Source organism: Haliaeetus albicilla, chromosome 15 (assembly GCF_947461875.1).
Source record: "Haliaeetus albicilla chromosome 15, bHalAlb1.1, whole genome shotgun sequence".
Taxonomy (NCBI): Eukaryota; Metazoa; Chordata; class Aves; order Accipitriformes; family Accipitridae; genus Haliaeetus; species Haliaeetus albicilla.
The window spans coordinates 3,210,548-3,234,399 of NC_091497.1; positions in this window are offsets into that span (position 1 = coordinate 3,210,548).

Here is a 23,852-nt window from a genome sequence, read left to right on the forward strand (position 1 = left end):
TGGATGAATACAAAGCATATGAATACAATGAACACATTATGGGTTGTAGCAGCTTTAAATATGTTATTTTAAAGGAAAATTCTCTCCTAGAATATAATCTTATATACCAAGCGCTGGCTACAAATGAATCATTAATGTTGATTTACCTTCTCCTCCCTCTCCTTGAGGCTATATAAAAAATTGTTCTGGCTTCTAAATGAAGGTACCCCAAAGTATTATTAATTTGGGGGAGGGGGTGGCTGGGGTGAAGATAACCCTTTTGTTTCAGAAGACTTTTATAATGACTTTTTGAAGAAAAAGGAAAAGCAATACTAGCCAGTTAATGAAGAACAAAGCAAAAAGCTTTGTAAGTAATAGTGGAAAGGAAAGGAAATCAGAGGAGCTTCACATTTTCAATGCATATTTATCAGGGGGGTGTCACTGGAAAAAACTGGAAATTCACTGCATATACTAAACATGATGTAGTGAACAGCAGTCCTCCCTGCCTACACTCCTGTTTCTATATTTACCATTACGAATTGAAAAAAAAGCTTCTGCATATGTTGCTATTTCTAAAACTTAAAATGGCTTAAAATCAGATAACAGTGACCAGAATAATCTAAGCAACACCGTTTCCTATGTTTCCTATCCTGAGCTACCATCAGCTTTTTTCTATTGCCTCCCATTGTTTGCCTCACGCTTTTGCTGAACGTGTGTCTTAACTTATCTCTAAAGCCCAGGGAGAGGGACAGGCACTGAGGACAGAGCAGGAGGGACAGCAGAGAAGGCTGGGTGGAACCGTGTCCCACCATGCCAGAGAAAGCTTTCTGTGCTGGCTGTAGCCCAAGGGAAAAGCAACACAGGTTGATTCATGATGGAAACTTTTCGGGTTGGCACAGGTTTGTGGGACCCACACAGTGATTCTGATCTAGATTGAGATGCTACTGCATTACTTAAAAAAGAAATAAAGGTGCTGATAGCATTTTGGAATGAGAAAAACACATCTAATGTATCAGAGGCAGTCAGCTCTGTGCTGTGACTTTTGTCTTTTATATTCAGTTTGGAATAAATAGATGGAGATCTTGCTGCTGCTGTAACCTGACATTTTCAGTGCATTGAAGTTTCTGTAGAAAAAAGCATGAACTGCAACAGCTGTCACTTGGCAGAGACGGAGTGATTGAGAACCTCATAGTGCCTTGCCAGATAGATCCTGATGCATCACTGATGCTTTTTCCATTATAACAGATAGCCGCCATCAGAAATGATATACAACCAAGAGGCAGCATTTCATGTCCTGGATAACTGTGTTTCTTTTGCAGGATGTGGTACTGGTTATTTAGTGAATATAGGCCCAGGCAGTCCTTTACCCATATTTGAACTTCTATTTTTGAAAGGTAATTTTAATATTTATCTCTAAGATTATAATTTGTCCAGAAGATGACAGACCAACATACATTTGAATGTTGTTTGTATGCAAATATATTAATACAAACTGATATCCTCAAAATGTGACTGAAGCTGTTGGATGTCACCTTAATTGTTTCAATTAGGCTTTGCATACCCTGCTGCTGGGAAGTAATCATGCTGTAAAGCTTTCAAAGAGATGACTTCAGCAATGTGTTAAGAAGTAAATCGAAGCACAGTTTTTATCTGCTGCATGCTAAAGGAATTGTTATTTGAACATTTATAGCTTTTAGATTGTGAAGATTTTAATGACAGTGATTGTTCTCTTGTATCTAAGAGGCTTTGTATCAAAGGAAGACCCTTGCTGAAGGGAATAGATTTGATGCAGCCACTGCAGAAATGGGCAGCAAAGTATATCCTGTGATTCAGAGGGGCTATGATTGAATAGACACAAAAAGTTAAACTAACCTAAACACAGAATTCTGCTAGTCTTGAGGATTAAACACCCCCTCCCAGCCCCCCCCCAAAAAAAAAACCCCACCCAGAAATAAAATTAGAAGTAAATGATGTAAAAGTCAATCAAGAACTCAAGAAAAAAACATTCTAGGTTGGTTAGTGGTAACTAGTGAAATGAGTCTGTCTGGCTTTCCTCCTCCTTTAGGGGTTCAGGATAAAGAGAAGGAAGTGAAGACACCCAGGTTGGCACATTAGATGGTTGGGAGACTTGTCACTTGCCCATTGCCAATAGATAACTTCTCCCTTCAGCCAAAGACATGATTAGTTGCTTGTTTGCAGATGCAAACCATCTAGTAAATCTTGCATCAGAAACCTAGATTTTGAGGAATTCACTGCAGATTGGCCACTCTCATTGCAGAGGGGAGCAGACAAGCAGAGGTTAGCTCTTGTGTTCAGCCTCAGTTGTTTTCCTTTCTATATCTTATCTCAGTCTTCTCTGTAGTTTTATTTCTTTGTACTCTGCTTTGCACCGTAGGGGAAAAGGTTGGTGAGGCTGAGAGGTGGGGGTAGGGAGATTGGAGGTGACATTCAGAAATGTGAGTCATGCACACAGAGAAATATAAAGAAGAGTTCGTCATGAATAACTTGAGTTACGTGACTCCATAAAATTTTAAGTTACAGCTGAAATGGGATGTATTCACATGCCTATATGATTCCACATAAGCTTCCACACCTGCCATAGATCTTCATGCCGCATTAGATGCAGGTTGATTACTGATGTACTGGGTATGCTTTTTAAATTTCAGGACAAAATGCCTCTGTTATATGCAGTGGAATGAAAATGCATGTATTTCCTCTTACCAGGGGTGACAGCCAGTTTTGTGCAAGAAAAAGTCTTTTATTTAACCACTGAAAAGCTATACAGCTGTCATAAATCTCTTTGAAATGGTATTGTATTAATTTCTGATAATATCCACCTTAATATCATTGTGTTCACTTTATGCTGCCTTAGCCCTTTTCCGTGTATTATGTAATAAGAAAGTTCAATATTCACAGGAAGTCTTTATGCTGCTGGATGTGAAAGTCTTGCTTTCAGAAGATTAATGATGGCCCCTTGATTCTTCTTAGCCCTCCCTCCCTGCAGCTCTACAGTTTCACATATTCATCCTGCTTTTCCTTCCTTTGCCTAATATGATATCTATATCAAACGCAAGGGCAGCCGGACTGATTTCTCAATTCTCCATATTGCAGGAGCAGTAAAGTGCTCTGCTTTCCTTCTTTCTCTCCTTCTTTCTCTCCTTCCTTCCTTCCTTCCTTCTTTCCTTCCTTCCTTCCTTCCTTCTTCTTTCTCTGCAGTTGACAGTTCTTTTCCCTGCAGAAGGCAGCTCCTTAACTTTTTTCCCCAAACATATAAATGATTTTTTAAGAAGTAAAAAAAGGTCTGAATAGATTCTGGATCTTTTTTTCTTTAGAGCTGTCTAATCTGCTTCTCATTTAGACACTTTAAAGGATGACATCCCTTTCCTGTTTGATCTGGGGATGCTACAAACAAAGCCGTGTACTGCAGTATTTTGACATGTAACTCCAATAAGTGAATTGTACAAACAGAAAAGGAGGGCTGGAGTTGGCATTTTTAATGGTTTGGGAGAATAAGATACCTTTCAGAGCTACTGTGGATATTTACTTCTTTTTTTCTTTTCTTTTCTTCTTCCAGGGAAGACTTACGGCTTTAAACCCTTGTTGACTAATACTGCAACAGTGATGTAACAGACTTGAAGGGTGTCATGACGTCTATAGAAAGTCTTGAATTTGGTCTTGTCCGGGTCTTTTCTATATGGCTGACAAGTAATTCACATTTTGATATGATTTTTTTAATATTTTTTTTCTTTTCTGCTTTTTATGTTGGTTTGCTATTTGACATTGATCCATCTCTTATACATACCTCTTCAAATGGCAGGACTTCACCTTTGACAGTGACAAAGGAAGCAGATTCACCAACTTAGATCCATACATCAAGGTGTTTAGAATACAGCTGACTACACTTATGATTGATTATTGGTGGCAGTAGCAGGATTCTGACACTGACATTTTGCAATGAGTTACAACAATACTGAATATAATGTCTACTAAAGAGAAAGCCAGGGGAAAGGTTGGCATGTTCCTTGCGAAAGAAGGATTAGACAAGAAAAGATCATGCAATAAAAACGATTATAAACACCTCTCTAAAATTGCCCAGTTGATAAAGATATGAAAACTGTGTTTGAGCCTAAAGATGTTGAGCAAGACATTCATGCCTTTGTGCTATATTCAGCTGATGAGGTGTAGAACTGTATGTCATATTTTTAAAAGAAGGTTCATGAAGGTAAACTTAGTTGCCCAGCACCAATTACTGAAGGGAAATGAGTCAAGATGTTACTTTACAAGACAGCCAAGCCCTGGGGCTCCTGAGCTGTTCAGGGGTGACTCCATGCTGCGATTCAGCATGAGACCAGTGGCAGTACTGGGCTGTTAGAAGGACGTTAGGAAGACATCAGTACTGCATTTGGTCTACTCATCAGAGGCCTTGCCCAGTCTATATCCATTCTTCACTGGAGTGGTGGGTCTTGAGAACATGTCAGGACCTGCATGTGAACCACAGCCAATGCTGCCTTAGCTCTCCTGGGAATGTGGTATATATCTCATGGTCATGTGAAAATTTGGGGTATGAAGCTTGTTTGGCCAGGAAGACTATCAAAATAATCTTATTAACTTCAGAAAAGTCCGTTATTAAAAATGTATTTAGATGAGTTTGAGATATCTTTTTAAAAAAATATTGCAGAAAGAAAGACTAAAAGGAAGAGCTGGAGTATCTGAGGCTTGTCAACCAAGCAAAGCAGAGACAGAACAAATAGGAATTGATATAGCTGAGAACAAAAAGCTACAAGAATGAATTATGTCAAATGGGCTACAGTAGGTCCTGTATAGATGATATGTGATGTTGCATTGGCAGAGCTGAAGGAACGGAGGACTCTGGATGTATTTTACCCAATGTTTAAGTATGAAACATGTTTAAGAAAGAAGCATGTTTAAATGAAAAGGAATGTATCTTCCGTATTTTGTGCCCTGGTTTTAGCAGTAAGTATGCTCAGAGCACGTTGACTGCATTCGGCATTCCATGGTCTTGCATACAAGGAAATCTCATTTGTGAATTTTGGATTTATTTGGGAACAAGATTAGAGTTGGATGTTCAGGTCAGGTAAGATGATGGGAGCAGTACCAGAATTTCACATGCTTAAGTAAATTTAGGTTGAAAATATGAGATAACAAAAAAAGATTGAAACTGATAGACTGAGTTTTTATAGGTTATTCTATGTGTTTTGGGTTTGTGTGGTGGGGTTTTGGTAGCGGGTGAGGGTCCGCAGGGCCGGCTCCTGTCAGAAGCTTCTAGAATTTTCCCTGGCTTGGAGCCGGACCCGCCTCTGGCCCAGGCCGAGCCCCTCAGCGACGGCGGGAGCGCCTCTGGGAGAAGAGATTTCAGAAGGGGAACGAACGCCCCGTGAGGGAGTCGGGGGAGCGGGATGTGAGAGGAACCCCTCTGCGGATCCCGAGGTCAGGGAAGGAGGAGGGGATGCCCCCGCAGCCCGCGGGGAGGCGGCAGGCTGTCCCCCCCAGCCCGTGGAGGGGAGCGGGGGAGCGGATGTCCCCCAAAATGGCGGCGGCTCCCGCGCTGGAGCAGTCTGTGACGGAAGGACTGCACCCTGCCTGTGGAAGGGACCCGCGCTGGAGGAGTCTGTGAGGAACTGCAGCCCGCGGGAAGGACCCACGCTGGAGAAGTTGGGGAAGGGCTGTCTCCCGCGGGAGGGACGGACCCCACGGCGGAGCAGGGGCCGAGCGCGGAGTCCTCCTCCCCCTGAGGAGGAAGGAGCGGCAGAGACAAGGGGTGAGGAGCCGACCCCAGCCCCCGTCCCCGTCCCCAGGGAGAGAGAACAGGGAGTGGGGCTGAGGTGGGAAGGAGGGAGGGCAGGGGGGAAGCTGGTCTCGGGTTGGGGTTTACTCCCCATTATCCTTGGTTTGTTTTGATCAGTAGCAAATTAAATTGATTTTGTTTCTTCCCCAAGCTGAGCCTGTCTTTTGCCTGTGACCATAAGTGGTGAGTGATCCCCCCCCGTCCTTGTCTCAACCCATGAGCGTTTTCTCTATATTTTCTCCTCCCCATCCCACCGGGGGGAGCAGTGAGCAAGCAGGCTTGTAGTGCTTCGTTGCGATCTAGGCCTAAACCATGACACTATGATAATTAAGCACTTAGAAATGAGCTAAAATAAAATATGTGCCTCTTTTTTGTAAAGCTCACCTCAGAGAGCCCTAACAAAGAACATGTTTAAAAGTGGAGGGATATTGATTTAGTCTGAAAGGGAGGCTCGTAAGTTCCCAGGGAAGAACAGATAAGGGTCATGTCAGAAAATATTTGTGAATTACTCTAGAAGCACAGGCAAGGAGGTGAAGGGAAGAACACTCACAGAAACACTCATGTGAATTTTTAGCTAGGAAGAATTTGCCTACTGATGTTTAGAAACATGTTCTGAGGACCAGGTAGGTGACCCACTGTGATCCCAGCCAGAATGGCATTTGGGTTTCAGGTTAATGCAGTTAACCATGTGATACATCTTCTGCCAGAAAGGTACACTGCTAGTTCCTCTGAGATCTATGATTTTTTGATAGGTGACTCTTCTCTTCCAACAACTACAAACAACTGTTTATTTTAATGTTTCACGTTGGGGCTTTCAAAGCACCTTGCCATGAAGGGGGTGGCGAAGCAATGTGTATGGGAGAGACATTTAAGAGGGTTGGGACACAGGGGCTGCTGGAACTCTGGTATGATCTCATATGGGGAAATAAAATATCAGATGCTGAGAGGGTATAAAATGCAGCTGAAAGTTCCAAACATGAAGCCACGTCTGCTGTCTGAAGAGCACATTTCTGCACACGCCCAGTAAAGGTCAGGAATAGTGTCAGTGAAGATATCAAAGGACATACCTTTTGATATTTTGTTTGGAAGTTATACTATACGCATGAGCCAGAAATCAGGTCCTATCCTCACTAAAAGCACAGACAGCTGGCTGCAGGAATGCAGCAAAGGGTATCAGTGAAAATACACGAGGTGATAGGGAAACACAAGGGGAGGGAAGGTCAACATCCACTCCCTCCATCACAGACAAAAGTGAAAGCTGTTATCCTCAGGACACAGTCCCAGTGCTTGTAAGCTGACATGACTCAGAGCAAGCAGGATGCCCACCCATTTCCCCAGGGAAAGCATCAGGTACATTGGTTAACTTGGAATAAGTGCTCTGTGACCATGAAAGATAACCTACTGTATATTCATAGAATCATAGAACTATAGAATGGTTTGGGTTGGAAGGGACCTTAAAGATCATCCAGTTCTAACCCCCCTGCCATGGGCAGGGACACCTTCCACTGGACCAGGTTGCTCAAAGCCCCATCCAACCTGGCCTTGAACACTGCCAGGGATGGGGCATCTACAGCCACTCTGGGCAACCCGTTCCAGTGCCTCACCACCCTCACAGTGAAGAACTTCTTCCTTACATCTAATCTAAATCTACCATCTTTCAGTTTAAAGCCACTACCTCCTGTCCTATCACTCCATGCCCTTGTAAAAAGTCCCTCCCCAGCTTTCTTGTAGGGCCCCTTTAGGTACTGGAAGGCTGCTGGAAGGTGTCCCTGGAACCTTCTCTTCTCCAGGCTGAACAACGCCAGCTTTCTCAGCCTGTCTTCATACGAGAGGTGCTCCAGCCCACTGATCATCTTCATGGCCCTCTTCTGGACCTGCTCCAACAGCTTATCCTGTAACAGGAGTATGAGAGGAGTCACCCCAACCAGTGGGAGCAGCTGAGGTGGGAGTGAAGTGACACACGGCTTCACTGGAAGGAGCCTGGACTGCACTGAGTGTGGCTGGGGCAGGTGAGGGCAAGACACAGGGTTTGGCCAGGGAGTAAGTATGTGTTTAGTGCCAACTCGGTCAGGCACAGGCTTCGCTCAGGCTCTAGCAAGCAAGCTCAGATTAATGATAACAGCCAAGGGAGCAGAGATATTGCATACCTGGTATTTCCTTGCAGTCATCTTAGATTGCTTTTCAGAGGCAGAAGGCTCATTGCTGGTTTATTGACAAGCAGTGACTCGTCAGTGCTTCTAGCTCCTCCACCAAGCACCCTTCTCATTTAGCTGGTGTTAGATCCCTGCTTTTCATAAGCAAGCCTGGAGATGAACATTTCATGTCATAGCTACCACTGGCCAAAATTCATGAACATGATCCTACATACGTTAAAACTGCTTTTATACCTTGTTTCTGCATCCCAAGTATTACGGTGCAAATGAGGGCTCTATACAGTTCCCTGGTGTTCTGGAAATTTGTCCATATGCATACGAGTTGATACAGTGTGTTAAGAAATGCATCTTTCCAGCTCAGTACTTACTTTTTTTCTCAGCTGGAGCAGGGCATAAGGCTCTAGGCATTGTTTAAAACATGGAAACCCTTCCAAATGTATTGGCAGATAAATATAGAAGCTCATAGTTTGTTGCCCTATGTAAAAATACTGTGTAAAAATAGGTGAGCAAAAATATCCAAGAATTATGTGGAAACTTTCTCATTACTGGGATCACAGAACATACTAGCTCCAGGGTGTGATCCTTAAGGCCAAAACTCCCCAAATCTCATGAAGCCCCTGTAATGGAACAGGATGCTTTAAAAAAGCATAGCACAAATCCTATGAAACACTTAATGGATCTACGTAAGGTGAAGTTGGCACTTTGCATTGCATTATTGTCCAGCATTCCTCCTCAAAATCACCTCTGCTGGTATTTATAAAGCATGAGCAGGAAGCACAGTATGAATGTTATTCTTCATACTAAATAGAGCATTTGCATTCATTGTTCCTTGTCAGTGATTTTGGGTTATAGGCACTGTATTTTTAAAAGTGCTAAGTGAGCTAGGAACCTTCACTGAAGTGAACTTCCCCTCCAAAAAAACCCTTAGCAAGAAAAAACTTTTTAGTATGCCATGGCACTTTAAAAACTCATTTTGAATTTTAACACTCGTACTTGAGGGAAAAAAAAGGTCTAGAAGTAACTCAGGGGCAGTAGGTAGCAATGCTTCCCCAAAGGCTCCTATTCTTTTGTTCTGGGATGGATAGATGGGTAGCTGGATCCAAGGATGAAGTGACAGTATTAATCTTAGAAGTCCCTGCTGATTCAGTCTCTCTGACCCCAGAGTTTCTACTTAGCCAAGATGAATAACCTTGTGGCTATCAACATGATGTAGCCCTATGGAAGCCATGCTTAAACTGTTTGTAATGCTCCTTAGTTAGTCAAGAGTTACTAGTTGTGCATGTAGCTGTAGATGTTATTCCAAAAGCAAGCAATATTTTAAAAGTAGGCGTATAGGTGGGGAACAAAACGGTCATTTAACATTTACCCTGGTTACTCTGATTAGATTACAGACCATAATAAAAATTCCTCTGTAATGATAGAATTCTGCAAATAAGAGGAACCACGTTTTATCACCTGGTACACCTATAAAAAAAAAATCTCAACCCTTGTATTTTATCTCTTCTTCTATATGACACATTCTTTCCAAACCCACGTAGAATACACCCAATGTCAAGTTCAACTTAACTTACACACTTCTGCGCTCAGAAGCAAGCCTCTCACTTTCTTCAATTCTGACACTGTCTGTGGATTCTAAATCAGTGCAAACTGCAAAATGAGGAACCCTGAAAGTTATAACTGAAAAAAGCAATTGCCCTACTTCATTAATTCCACCAACAATTCCATGTGTGATTTACACTCATACTCCCACTTTAACTTCCTTTCAGCCCATGAACTGTTTTGAGGTCTAATTTATATTACTTCAGGTATTTGTCTGACTTTGCTGAAGACAGCAAATAAATCTGCCCCTTGTCTTTCTGATTGCTGGCATTCTTTAGCACATAGCAAAGGTTTTTCACACTTTGTGTGTGGTGATTTTTTTGTTGTAGAGTATTGCTTTATATTGAAATAACAGTATCAGATTAATTTGATCTGATCCCTGGAGCTGAATTCCAACCACCAGGCCACATAGGGAATATATCTTTTATTTATAATTCATTTACTACCAACAATCATAGTGGCAATTTCATTAAATGAAATATATCCCAAACCTAAAAGCCCATTAATATGAACTTATCATTGATCTGACTTTATTAACTTTACTGACTTGTTCTATTTGTTTCCAGAGGATTAATAAAAATATTTTTCCACTATAATTTTTTTTTAAAATATGTATGTATAGAATCCTTTTAAATAGTTCAGAAATAAGTGTTTCAGATAGAGCAAATAAAAGAACTGTCCTCTTTTCTAATAATAAACTTTTAAACAGGTCACTATTCCCTAAAATACAGAAAAGGTTAGTCATTCTAAAAGTCAAATCTGCCTGGAATTATTTCTCTAAGGGTTAAAAATAAAATACACTTTTAAAACTAAAGAAGGCTGAATAATAATCCAATTTTAACCTCACAATTTTTTTGAATAGTGTAGAATAGTCCTCCTTTCTTCTCAGTTGGGCAGGGATTTCCTGCTACTGAGCACACATTTGTGTCTTAGACAATATAATGGGTATGTACATTAGCTACTGTATTGCTCTTACAGTGCACCACAAATAAGCTGTTTTATTTTTCTCTCAAAAGATATTTTCTGCTGTCTGTATTAATTGGCATTTCACATCATGTGCTGTCACTTTTACATTTTGTTAAGGAAAAAGAAAAGGAAAAATATCTATTGCAGCTATTGTTATCAATATAAAGCTTGACTTTTCTTACAGACATTTATTTGAAATGACACTATGGAGCTTGACAGTTCTTGTTGGTTATTTTCATTTACTAGACAATTTTGCATGCTATTGGCATGGGGACACGGTCTCAGGCAACAACTTTGTTCTATTGATTATTATTCTAAATGAAATAAATATCGAAGCAAACAGTAAGCCTAACTAAAGACTAAATTACTATGCTAGATAAATCTCAGTAAACAAATATTGAAGAGAAATTTGGTGATACACATAATAAATGATTGAATGTTCAACTGATAAACACCTTTTCTTCTGGATGAGGGACTAAGGTGCACACAAATTATTGGCTTTATTTGGAAACGTTGAGGTGTGCATATACTGGCTTTGGAGTATGTGTTATTCCTTTTTATAATTCAGTCATTTCAGGTCACTTTAATATTACTTCTTCCATTTCTTTATTTTAAGGCAGTTGAAGATGTTTATGAGCAAAACGTGACTGAGCCAGCCTTACATGTATTAAAATGTGATATTAAGTTGAAAATTGAATCTTGTAGATCAGAACTTTTTCTCTTCAGCAAAGACCCAGAGAGTGCTGCTAAAACCCCTGACAATCAACCAGATTTAGTAACCTATCCAAGTCTAGGTACCTAGAAACACATTGATATATTGAATTCTGTGAATCGCTAGTGAAGGTGTTAAGCTGGGATATCATTCTAAAAATGACTATTCTTTCCTCAAAATAAATACAAAAGTTAGAATATGTCTGCTTTAACCCCGCAAGTGGATATACTAGAATGGTGAATTTTAAATTAGTGCTCTGCACCCTTGGAGATCAGTAGATAATAAAGAAAGTGTGCAAATATGTCCTACATGAACATGATTCATCTGGTTTTTAAATGACAAGAAAAACCTCTTTTTGGCTCAGGTTTGTTTTAGTCTCTATAGTATGCATCAGTCTTATTCCAAAGGAGTTTTGCTAGGGCTCTGTGCGTTGGTCATGACTTTTTCACCTTACTTTTGTGTTCCATTTGCTGATGCCTTATTGAGTTTTAGGGACTGCTTCTTTGTGTGTGTGTATCTGTTAAGGTAGTCTTTTAATTATGTGGTCAGTATAAGGCAAATGCCCCCCTGCTACCTCTGTCTCCTTCCTTTTCCTTCCACAGGTAGAAAGCCTTGGAGAGTGAAAAAAAAAATCACAAAATCATAAAGAGGATGAGTCTGACCTCTTTCCAGCCTATTTTCAGACCTCGCTGTTCTCCAGCTTCAAGTGCACAAGCACCCCAGACCTTCCAGAAGCAGGTTTCCAGACAGTGACTGCAGCCTCCATGCTGCTTCCATGTCCTTGGTCTTCCTTTCTCCCGGCCACTCCACTCTTCTGTCTGCTCTGATGGGGCAGGTGATTCTCAAATGCCTTTTGCTGCAGGTTCTAGGATTGCAGCAAAATTTTTTACAATCTGAACGTAAGCCAAACACACTAGAATTTAATTTTTCTTTATGTGTAGAAACTCTTCTCTGTGAAGGTGTTTTATCAGCATTTGAGAGAAGGGGGGTCTTCCATACAGAATGGCCTCCTGTGGCTGTTCTAATTCACAATGGGATGGATCAAGCTTTTATAAGTGAGAGGGCAGTTTTCTCCTTTTTCCTGTAGGCTCTCCGTTAACACTACTCCACTTATGCCTTTATCACTTATGTAAAAATCTGCTGCTGTGACTACTAGTCATCAATGTGACTACTAGTTATCAATGAACTTTAGGTAATCCAGTGCCATGAAAATTGTTTATCTTTTATGTTCACAGTTGTATTGGGTCTGGTTGGCCAACATTGGGCATGACAAAGTACTGTGATGTGTTAAACTTGGCTGGCCACCAGATCCCCACCCAGTTGCTGTCTCATGCCCCCTCCTCAGCAGGACAGGAGAAGAAAATACAATGAATAAACTCATGGGTTGGGATAAGGACAGGGAGATCACTCACCAGTTACCATCACAGCAAAACAGGCTTGACTTGGGGAAATTAATTTAATTTATTGCTTATTAATAACAGATAAGGATAGTTAGAAATAAGAACAAAACCAAAACCACCTTCCCACCACCCCCTTTTTCTTTCCAGGTTCATCTTCAGTCCTAACTCTTCTATCTCCTCCCACCAAGTGGCACAGGGGGATGGGGAAGGGGGGGTTGTGGTCAGTTCATAACACTTCATCTCTGCTACTCCTCCTCCTCACGCTATTCCCCTGTTCCAGTGTGGGGTCTCTTCCATGGGATACAGTCCTTCATGGAGTTCTCCAACATGACTCTTTTCCATGGGCTGCAGTTCTTCAAGAACTGCCACAGCATGGGTCCTTCCCATGGGCTGCAGTCCTTCAGGAACAGACTGCTCCAGCGTGGGTCCCTTCCACGGGAGACAGTCCTCCACAAACTTCTCCAATGTGGGCCCTTTCCATGGGCTGCAGTTCTTCACGAACTGCTCCAGCACAGGTCCCTTCCATGGGCTGCAGTCCTTCAGGCACAGTCTGCTCCAGCGTGGGTCCCCTGCGGGTTCACAAGTCCTGCCAGCAAAACTGCTCCAGCCTGGGCTCCTCTCTCCATGGGGCCACTGGTCCTGCCAGGAACCTGCTCCAGCGTGGGGTCTCCACGGGCTGCAGCTTCCTTCAAGGCACATCCACCTGCTCCGGCGTGGGGTCCTCCACAGGCCTCAGTGTTAGTATCTGCTCCACCGTGGACCTCCATGGGCTGCAGAGGGACAAATTGCTTCATCATGGTCTTCCCATGGGCTGCAGGGGAACCTCTGCTCCGGCACCTGGAGCATCTCCTCCCCCTCCTTCTTCACTGACCTTGGGCTCTGCAGGGCTCTTTCTCCCACATTTTTCTCACTCTTCTTGCAGCTGCCACACAGCGTTCTTTACCCTTTCTTAAATATGTTATCATGGGCTCAGCTTTAGCCAGTGGCGGGTCCATCTTGGAGCTAGCTGAAGCTGGCTCTGTCTGACTGGTGTCTTCTTACAGAAGACACGTCTCCAGCCCCCACTACCAAAACCTTGCCACCTATGCCCGATACCACAGTTTTGTTAACCCCAAATGTAGTTACGGCCTCTAGTGAATGCATTTAGACATACAGGGAGAGTATGAAGGATGCTGAACATATGACAGGGCCATGGCAAAAGAATGTCAGTTTATGGTAAAGGCCTGAAAGCTGACAACGGACGGAAAATTTAACTGCCAAGAAAATTTTTAATAATGAAACTTAATTGTTAATTTTCTGTGACTATTTGAGTAAGCCATTTTTTTTTGTGGACTAGCACATATTTTGTGTTCTGTCCATCCTACCCTGATGACTGAAGGTCATGAAGATCAGTTCATGGTTTGTGAACTTCCTTCTTGATTTCAAGGTATAAAGGATGAAATTAATTCCCGTGCGAGTGAGCCATCATGGAAGATAATGAGGACTATGCTACGGGACAGCTATCTCGCTCACTTCTCGAGCGGGGTCAAAGACTCTACCATGAAATCAGTATTAAATCCCTGAAGTGTTTAGAATTTCCCTTTTCAGAGATTTTCTTCCATCCTGTTTGCATTTATATTGGTTTAGTTCAAGAAGTATGCTGAATTCTGGGGAAAATATATATGTTTCTTCCTTTGCTAAACAAAAGGTAAATAAACTTTCTAAGACATCTCCGCTCACAGTATGACGGTAATAAGAAAACATATTGCCTAAGAGTTAATTGTGCTATTTCATATCAAAAGTGTTTGTCCCAAAAGATTCATAAATATTTTATTTCTGTACTGTAAAATGTTATTATCCTTTTTTCCCCCATTTGCTTTTCTATACTTTCTTAATGGCTTTACTAGCAAAAAGTCTGTTGAGAATATGTAAAATCTCTTTCTTGATGCTCATTAGAACAATTCATTGAATATTAAACATACTCGAAAGCTCAGTGTTTGGTATCTATTTTATGACTGGATAAGTCCTAAACAGTCCTAAACAGGTCACAGGCCTCAGTTTAAGGATGTTTGTTTGTAATAAAAGCTCTCCTGCACCTGGCTTTGTGCTTTGTAAGAAACTGTTTTTCTCCAGGGTACAATTACCTCAAGCTTTTTTTCCAGCCAGCAAGTAGAAAGGATAATGGGCAAAACTCAAGTTACACCAAATATTTGGTCTAGAGTTTGGCTTTGCAATCTATGGGATATTAAGCATAAGAGTTTGAAATCCCATGAGAACAATAGGTTACTATTTTGTGTATGTTTTAAAAGGCTCTAATTTAGACTAAACTTCCTTTAATTTTTTTAGTTCATATCAGAGCCTTTAGTCAGGAACATGAACCATGTTTTAACTAAATTTTCCCATTCCACCAAGAAAAAAGGTAGTGTTTTCCTTAGTGAAGTTTAATATTACTAATGGTTCTTATTCTATGGAAGGGATTTTAGAAGCTAATTTGGATTAACTGGGAGTATTATTATTCTTTCTAATTGATTAAAAAGTGTTCTTGTTCTGTACCAATGCTCCATTTTGTACAGTACCTCCAGCTGCATGAGGCAGAGCTAAGGGAAAGCACACTCATGTAGATGGGTGTTCCAGAAATACAGGCTTGATGGAGTAAGACAGAATAACATGGAAACAACTTGCAAGTTAGAGTTTCAAATTAAATGCAGTATTGAATTATACTTACCCTTGCAAAAAGGTAGCAGTGGTGACACTAAAATAATACTTCAGCAACAAACCCTTTTGAGAATATTGCTTGAAAAATCCATTGTCAACCCAGGTAATTATAGGAAATGAAGCATGATTTTACTAACAAGACCATACAAATAAACCCCTGTATAAAACTGATACTAGAATCAGGGTTCTTTCTTTAGGGAAAGACTGTCATCTAATGCACTGTAAGATTATACCAATGTGAGAAGGAATGGCTTTAAGTGAGAGATGACATACTTTATTAGATGAGCTGACGAAGAGCAGTCATATACCCTTGTATAAAATTAGACATCTAAAACGTTAATAGGTTTATAGAAATGCTGCTTATAACACTGTCAAATTGTTTTCACAGTTCCAGCATTCATCTCAGAGTATCTAGAGTAAATGCAAACACCAAAGTGACTTTAAATGGCCAGATGCTATTGTAGTAGTGCATGTGGATGTTTTTACATGTGTTGCTGCTGGAGGAGGACAGGGCGGCTCTCTGATATTACTTTCCCTTTACACAGTGATGACAGACTGTGTGAGTAGTTAGACTGAAGCATATGAGACAGCGCAAAGTTATCACACTAGTTTAACAGGTGGTAACTTGGGTTCCTGTGCAAATGTGAATGACACATTTTAAAAGCCACGTATCCCAGCAGATCCTTTTGAAATTGTCCTACACCACTCTTAATGACATTTATCAGAGATAAAGCATGTGTTTTGTAAGATTTTTCAGAGATTACAGACAGCTAAAAGTAAATGTTTTAATAGGAGACGATTGTTCACAGTTACCATCATTTAAGCGATTTCTGATTACAACAAATGACTGAATCTTCACCCAAGCAGGGCATCACATGTGGGCTGGGATGAAACTCTGCTTATGAACCGGTAGGCTCTTACGTTCTCAAACCCCATAAATAATTAGTAAGTCATTTGTCAGATTTTAATAATAGGCATTCAATTTTTACTGAGGCACACTGACTCCAGATGGCATAGAACTCATAATTTTCCTACACAGTGACATTTCTACAAGGTTTGGGACACACAGCAAAGGAATGATCGACTATGTCTTCTATAATACTTAGCTAGGAAGGGGACATGGTTTAAGTCCCTCCCTGGCCCAGGGAAAAAGCACAGGTTTGGCTACAAACTGTAAAACTTCATCGTGCCAAAGGTGCGAAGCCATGAATTTGAAGGCACAAAATGTCTGTTTTATTGCACCCGTCTTTGCCAATTCTTCTCTTCACAATTCTCTGAGATGGGTCCTTGGCCATTAAAGAGGTCCCATTGATCTCCTGCTCTGCTGAATGTTCGGAACAAGCTGTTTTACTCTCCACCTTCCTTGATGTTCTCCTGTCTTCTATCCTTTGAGTCTTTACTCTTTCCCTCACTTACCATGTCCTAACCTTTCCTTTTCTGTGGAACTTCAGACGAGTGAGATTACCCTGCAGGAAAGAAAGAAATGGGCAAGTAGTTTCTGAAAGATATATGACTCTTGCAGGCAGGGAGTCATCACATTTTAGATTTTGAATGTTACATTAAAAGTACAGCATTAAAAAGACTTTACATAGACAGATTCTACTGACAGCTGTGCACAACATAGAGAATCTCTGCTTCTATATTTATCTGGAGTCTCTATTTTAAGTTAATTATATGAGGGCTTGTTTGTTTTTAAACTTTATCTTCATGAAATACTAATGTTTGAATGGACAAATTACTTTCTTCTAACTCTGGATTCCCTTGGGTTTTTGTGTGTTTTAAGCTAGAGTCTTGACAATCCTGAAGTCTAATTTCTTTTCATGTAAATACTTGAAGCTTAAGAATATGATTTAAATCTAAAGCATTAAAAAAAGAGAGCGTTTCCTTTTATACAGTCCCCAGCAGAAGAGTGTTCTACTTTCCATTCAGTAACAGTGCTTGGACTATATCAAATGCAGTTTTAAAAGTGAGGTCATGATGCTATGATTCAAAATTTGTCAGATGTAAAGCCATAAGGGATTTTTAGAAGATGAAAAGACTAGACTTCTGATGTGACCTGATGCAGCTGAGTAACTCCCAAAGTCACAAGTCAGTTTCTGACTATAAAAGAGACATCTGATCAGATTGTCATGCTTTATGTTTAATGGAGTGTTACAAGGACTTTGACACAAACCATTACCCACTATTTACTTATTCAAGGCAGAAACCTACTGGAAAATTGAACGAAATTATCCATACTTTAACAGCTTTGAGCAGATTGCAGTATGATCAAAATTTCTAAAACATGCTCTTTTGAGAACACTGATATTAAATGCTCTTGAATTCTTGTATTGTACTTTAATCATTATGTTTTACTAAATAATTTTTAACCTCAGGATGCTAAACAGAAATGCTGCCAATATAGCAGTTTATATCTGCCATACACGGCCATGTTACAGAAAGATCTATTATTGACTAGATTCAAATGGTAATCGGTTGTGAAGCTGTTTTTCTTTCACATCTTACCATTCTTCAAACAAAACTATGTTAGTAATTTTTTTTAGTATTTACAGTACCTTTGGGAATCAAAGCCATTGTAAAAATCACTAGCAATAACTCCAGTCTTTGTTGTTGTTAGGAATTTGAATTTTCGACTAAAAGAAGATGCTCAGAGGAATCTTGGTTACTTCAAACTGCACAGAGGAAACATGTTTTTGAATAATTATTTCAAAGCCTATTGGTTGCTACTCAAAAGTGAAAAGCTGGTGAAATCACAATGCTTGTCTAGAGAGGGATGCTATTGTGAAATAACCAGTGAAGCAAAGTATGATACCTCTTTTGCAAATCCACAGTTATTACACAATGGGAGAGTGCGTGACTATCATGGACTTTTTCTGAAACTTAGAAACCCAAATGATTTGAAGACTCTGAGGGTGGTATAAACATGCTCACATAAGGAAGAAGAGTGAAGTAAATATTCCGGCCATTTTTTTTTCCCCTGCAGTAGTGACCAGGGCTTATATAATTATTCTCATATGCGATTACCAGATGAGCTCACTATAGACACCAAATATGAGCTAAGTAATCCAGCAAGCAGATTATATTTTCATTCAGGACACTAATGATATTATAGGAAGTAAAAAAAAAGAATTCTAAACCTCTGACAACTTTTGGAAATTCTGTAGTTAATAGAAAAGGATCACAAGTAATGTGGGGACTCTTCACTTTTCACTGACTGATATAGTGGTGTAAATCTCCTTACACAAGTCAGAGTACTCATTTGCACCAGGCTAAACTGGACCTAAGCACTGTTTGTCTGCAGAGAAGAAATCTAAGTGCTTCAGGATATACTTCAAAAGCAAGTAAAATAAAATGTTAAGTATAATTTAAGAAAGAAGGGTTTTGAACAAATAACTGAATCAATTTACTGATCTGTATCTTTATTAAGTGTAATCCATTCTGAATTTTTGTGTGGATTTTATTTGTGATGAATCCTGTAATTGTAGAGATTTTTATCAGATTAAGCTTTGCCCTACAAGGCAAAGGATCAAATTGTTTTTCACCATCTACCTGCATTAAGAGGGCCTGGAGGTTGATCATATCAGCAAAACATCTATCTATGATGGGGAAGGAAAGTTGACTAGAAAGTATTTCTGGTATCTGCAATGATATTTAAAGTAATTGTCAAGAACCAGGTTTAAGTGAGGAGGTTTACATACATTTGAAAGGTTTACTATTGAAATGCTGATATGGCTTCCAATATTTTAATGACATGTAAATATTAATGAAAGGATGTGCACCACACCACACTTTTTTGAGGTAGAATGACATCTATGTCATCACTTGTAAATTCCATGAAACATATCTTAAGACCTGATTTTCACATGTACTGTATTTGGACAATATTTTTAAAAGAACTCTGGTGCATTTAGACAGATTTCTTTGAGAGTTCTACTAAATCTGGTGCCCCAAAAAGGAATTTCCTCATTAGACCAACTAAGTAGAAATAATTGAACATCTCATAGAATTGTAGAATCATTGAGTTATTTGGATAGTAAGAGAGCTCTGGAGGTTGAATCCAACTCTGCTCAAAGCAGGTTCAATCGGCTCAGATCGCTCAGGGACTGTCGAGTCAAGTTTTGAATATCTCCAGGGACAGGAATTACACAACCTCTTTGGGCCGCCTGGGCCAGTGTTTGACCATCTTCATAGTGAAAACATTTTCTGTGGTACCTAACTGGAATTTCCTGTACTTCAACTTGGGTCTGTTACCTCCCATCCTTCCTCTGTGCTCTTTTGAGTCTGGCTCTGTCTTCTAGCTGTTGTCCCATTAGGCAGTTGCAGATAGCTATAACGTTCTCTTCAACATTCCCTTCTCCAGGCTGACTAAATCCTGTTCTCTCCACCTCTCCTTGTCTGCCACGTGCTTCAGCCCTCAACCAACTTGTTAGCACACTACTGGATTTACTGCCATCTGCTAACATTTTTCTTCCACTGGGGAGCCTGGAACTGAGCAGAGTACTCCCAGTAGAGGTTCACAAATGTAGGGGGAATGAATAATTTCCCTCAACCTCCTGGCTGTACACTGTAAATGCAGCCCAGGAGGCTCTTGGCCTTCTTTGCTGCAAGGGTGTACTGCTGACCCGTGCTCAGCTTGGTGTCCAGCAGAATCCTCGTGTCTTTTGCAGCAAAGCTGCTCCCCAGCCAGTCTGTCCCCAGACTGTCTCCAGTCTGTCCCCAGACTATGCTGTTGTGTGGGTTACTCCATGCCAGGTGCAGGACTTTGCATTCGCCTTTGTTGAAGTTGGAGGGCAGCACCACTTTTTCCAGCCCTCTACTACTCCCCCAGTTTGGAATCGTTTGGGAACATGCTGAGTGTGTAGTCGATCCCATAGTCCAGATTGTTAGTGAAGATATTAGACAGAATTGCTTCTCGTATCAGTCTTTGAAAGCTGTCACTAGTAACCAGCTAGCTACCTGCTGGACCTATGTCACTGGTCACAATCCCTAGAGCCTGTTAGTCCAGTGAATTTTCCACCCACCTTATTTGTCCACTCTAACGAGTCCAAATATTACCAATTTGGCCATAGGTGTGCTGTGGGACAGTGTCAAAGGCTTTACTAAATCAAGGCATGCAACATCCGCTGCTCTTCCCCTGTCCAAAGCATGGATCATGTCATTGTAGAAGGCAACCAGATCAGTCAGGCATGATTTACCCTTCATAAAGTCTTTCTGACTGTTCCAAGTCACCTTCTTGTCTTCCATGTATTTGGAGACTGTTTCTGGGAATATTTGCTTTGTAACTTTCTCAGGGACTGAGAGTGAGTTAAGGCTAATTGGTTGTCTGTAGTTCCTGGATCCTCCTTCTTGTCCTTGCGTTACTGAACAATAATATATTGTTAATGGAAGTGTGCCTTCTTACCGAGTGAAACTATTGCAAGAGTTCGCTTATAAGAGGAAGTCCTAAAAGATGAAAGTCCATTATAAAACAGTATCTTGGATGAAAAAAAGCTCCACCTCACCTTACAGAAAAGTAATTCTAAAACCTAAACACATACTAAAATTATTTGTGGAAGTTAAACTACAAAGACTGTGAGTCTTTGTATTACAGGGCTGGCTTAATAATGGTTTAGTGAACTACATTCACTTCAATTCAGTATTGTTCTAGACATGATTTTTCCTGAGTGTGAAATTGAAGTAAGTAAGAGGATTGAAACAGAAAATAATGGGATTGAAATGTCCTCTGGGCAAAGATACCCTAAGCCAAGCTTGTAGATGAAAACTTTTTTAGTAAAATGCCCATCTTATCTAGAAATACAGAGCATGGCAGCTCTATCTAAACTATGTAGAGAACTGCTTCTAAATAAATAGAGAATTTCTATGAAAGAAGGCTAAAACCGATGAAGAATAACTCCTATATATCAAGAGTAAACAACATTCATGGCAACAATGTTTTAACTGTTCATTGCAATATACTGATAACTAATAACAGCGAGAAAACTCAAGGCTAAAGTGACATAAATAAAGCTTAATACTAAATTTAGATAAGGGATATAGCTTACGTGCCACAAGAGTTTTCATTTTTTCCAGTTTTAAGAAAATATTGATTATAGTGCATGTACAGATGCATTTATTACAGAAGATAATTTTCAAACAGAAGCTGTATTGGTAAGCTGAAAGATTTGCAAAGAGTGGACAAAACTGGTTACTCTGCTTCCAGCAACTCATTTGAAACATGTTCAGTAAATGTATAGCTGTCACTGTGAATATATCTTGCATTCCGATCAGAACCTGAGGCAGGGAAAATTCCGTCTCATATTAAGGCTTATTGGCATAGCCCATCCTTTTCAGTACTTAGGACTGAAATTACTGTCCTAAGAGAAACCACTGAAAAGATAATTGTTCAATAGGCCAGTCAACCTACAATATGTGAGGAATGTACTTTTAAAATTAATTTTACCTTGTCTTATTAAGTAGTTATCCTTTCATGAGAGAGCTGTTTGAATCTCATTTGACTTACTCCTCATTTATATGATGAAAAATAGGAACATGCAGGAATTTGTAAATCTGTTGAAGGGCAAGTGGTACTGCTGTAAATGTAAAGTTGAGAAACAGAAGAACAGTGACAGTACCCTTCAAATGTAACCCTCCTGGCAATTCAGCCAAATAATAAAACTTTTGTAGACCTCTGAATATGCCATTGATCCGTCAGATATTGCTTTTACCTCTTATGCCCCCATTTGAAATGATTTTGAAAAATGCAGAGAATATAGACATAATTTAAGGGAAAAAAGCCTGAGAACAGTGGAAAGAATTCAATATGTGTAGGTGAATAAAAAGAAGATGATCACATGACTCGTGTCTTGTCTACTGCTATCTTCCCATCAAGAAAATGCCAGATGTTAAAGAGATCTTCAGCTTAACAGACTGAAAAGGTAACAAGAACTTAAATCTCAAAGATAAAGACTGGCAAATACAATCTAAAGTAACACTTTATTGAAAAAAAAAAAGGGTAACACAAACTAGTAACGATGAATAAAGATGAAACTAATAAAGATGAATGACCATTAAGTAGAAGTATGATGGGGAATAATGTATTTTTTTTTAGTTAGTGAGTTCGCTTCTGTGGCTTACAGTTCAACCCTAGGAGAAATGCATTTAACTCAAGCTTAGTCCATGGGGCGCAACGTAGCATAAACCAGATAAAACAGTCACAGGTATGCTGCCTGACCACATGTGTACCAGGCTGCATGTCAGATTTTCAAGGCAAGACATGGAGGTGAACAAAAATGAAAAAAAAAGGCATTTTGTTCAGTAAAACAGGCCATGTTAGGCTAACTTAGTGTACTAAATAACTTCTTTTTTCTTTTAAAGAGGAGAAATATAAGGGGTCTTGCCAATCTAGACAAAGAGCCATAGAAACATAGAATAATTGAGGATGGACAGGACCTCTGGCATCATCTGGTCCAAACCCAGTCAGTTTAGTTTAGATGGGGCTGCTCAAAGTCTTTACTGAAACATTTAATAGAATCCCGCTTACAGAAGGTGGAGAGGACAAAGTCTGTAAAGTAACTGTAAGGTAGGTAAGTATGTATCTTACTGTAGAGACAGTAACAATAGGCAATGATGAAAAGGAGAGTCTAAGATGGGAGAGACATTATTCCAGGATGAACCAGAGGACCAATATTCTCAAATATTTTAGTTCATGGGACAGTGCTAATGAAATTTGGCCATGACAAAAAGTTCAGAGGCATCATGAACAACTAAAATAGTGTCTACCCTTGACAAATGGAGTAATAGAATGGATTTTATAGCACAAAAAGTGCATGGTCAGATATCCTGGGACTAATAAAATTATTTTTACAATGAATTGCAAATTATTCACAAATATATAAAGAAAATCCTGATTATTTCACAGGACTGTGAGCCACTTATATGATGCAGCAGTGAAAAGTGGTAAAAATGGGGTAAGTTGCTGTAAATTATTTGGTAATGGCTTAGTAGATGAAGGAGTCCCACTTTTAAGTAGCTGCTAGACCAGATAATATTTTCAGCCTGTGTATAAGTAAGGGCCATTAATGATGGATTTGGTTGAGAAGAGGGAAACCACACTGGGTAAAATAAAATTCCTGATTGACCATTAGGAGTTGTTAAAAGTTGTTCTTGTGACACACTGTCTAGATACTTCTTACTAGGCATATGCTTATGAAGGGCCTGGGAAACTACTCCCTTGCTGGAGCAAGAATTGAAATAAATCTGATCCATGGCAAACACTCAGTGCTAAAGGGAAGAAAATGTGTACTGCAGGAATTATATTAGTGACTTAGTTATCAGCTTTTACAGAGAAGATGAAAGCTACAACCTTTCTGCAACTGGGCTGCTTATACATTAACTGGACTTTTTGTACAGTGAGAAAAATTTCAGGTTTTGTTAGAGTTGGAGCAAGTTTCATTTCAGCTTATTTCAAGAATTCTTGAGGTATTAATGGAACATACTTGTTCTTTGATGGTATTTTGATACCCACCCCTGGCAGTCAGTAGGAAGAAACATGCATCCTGAGACAG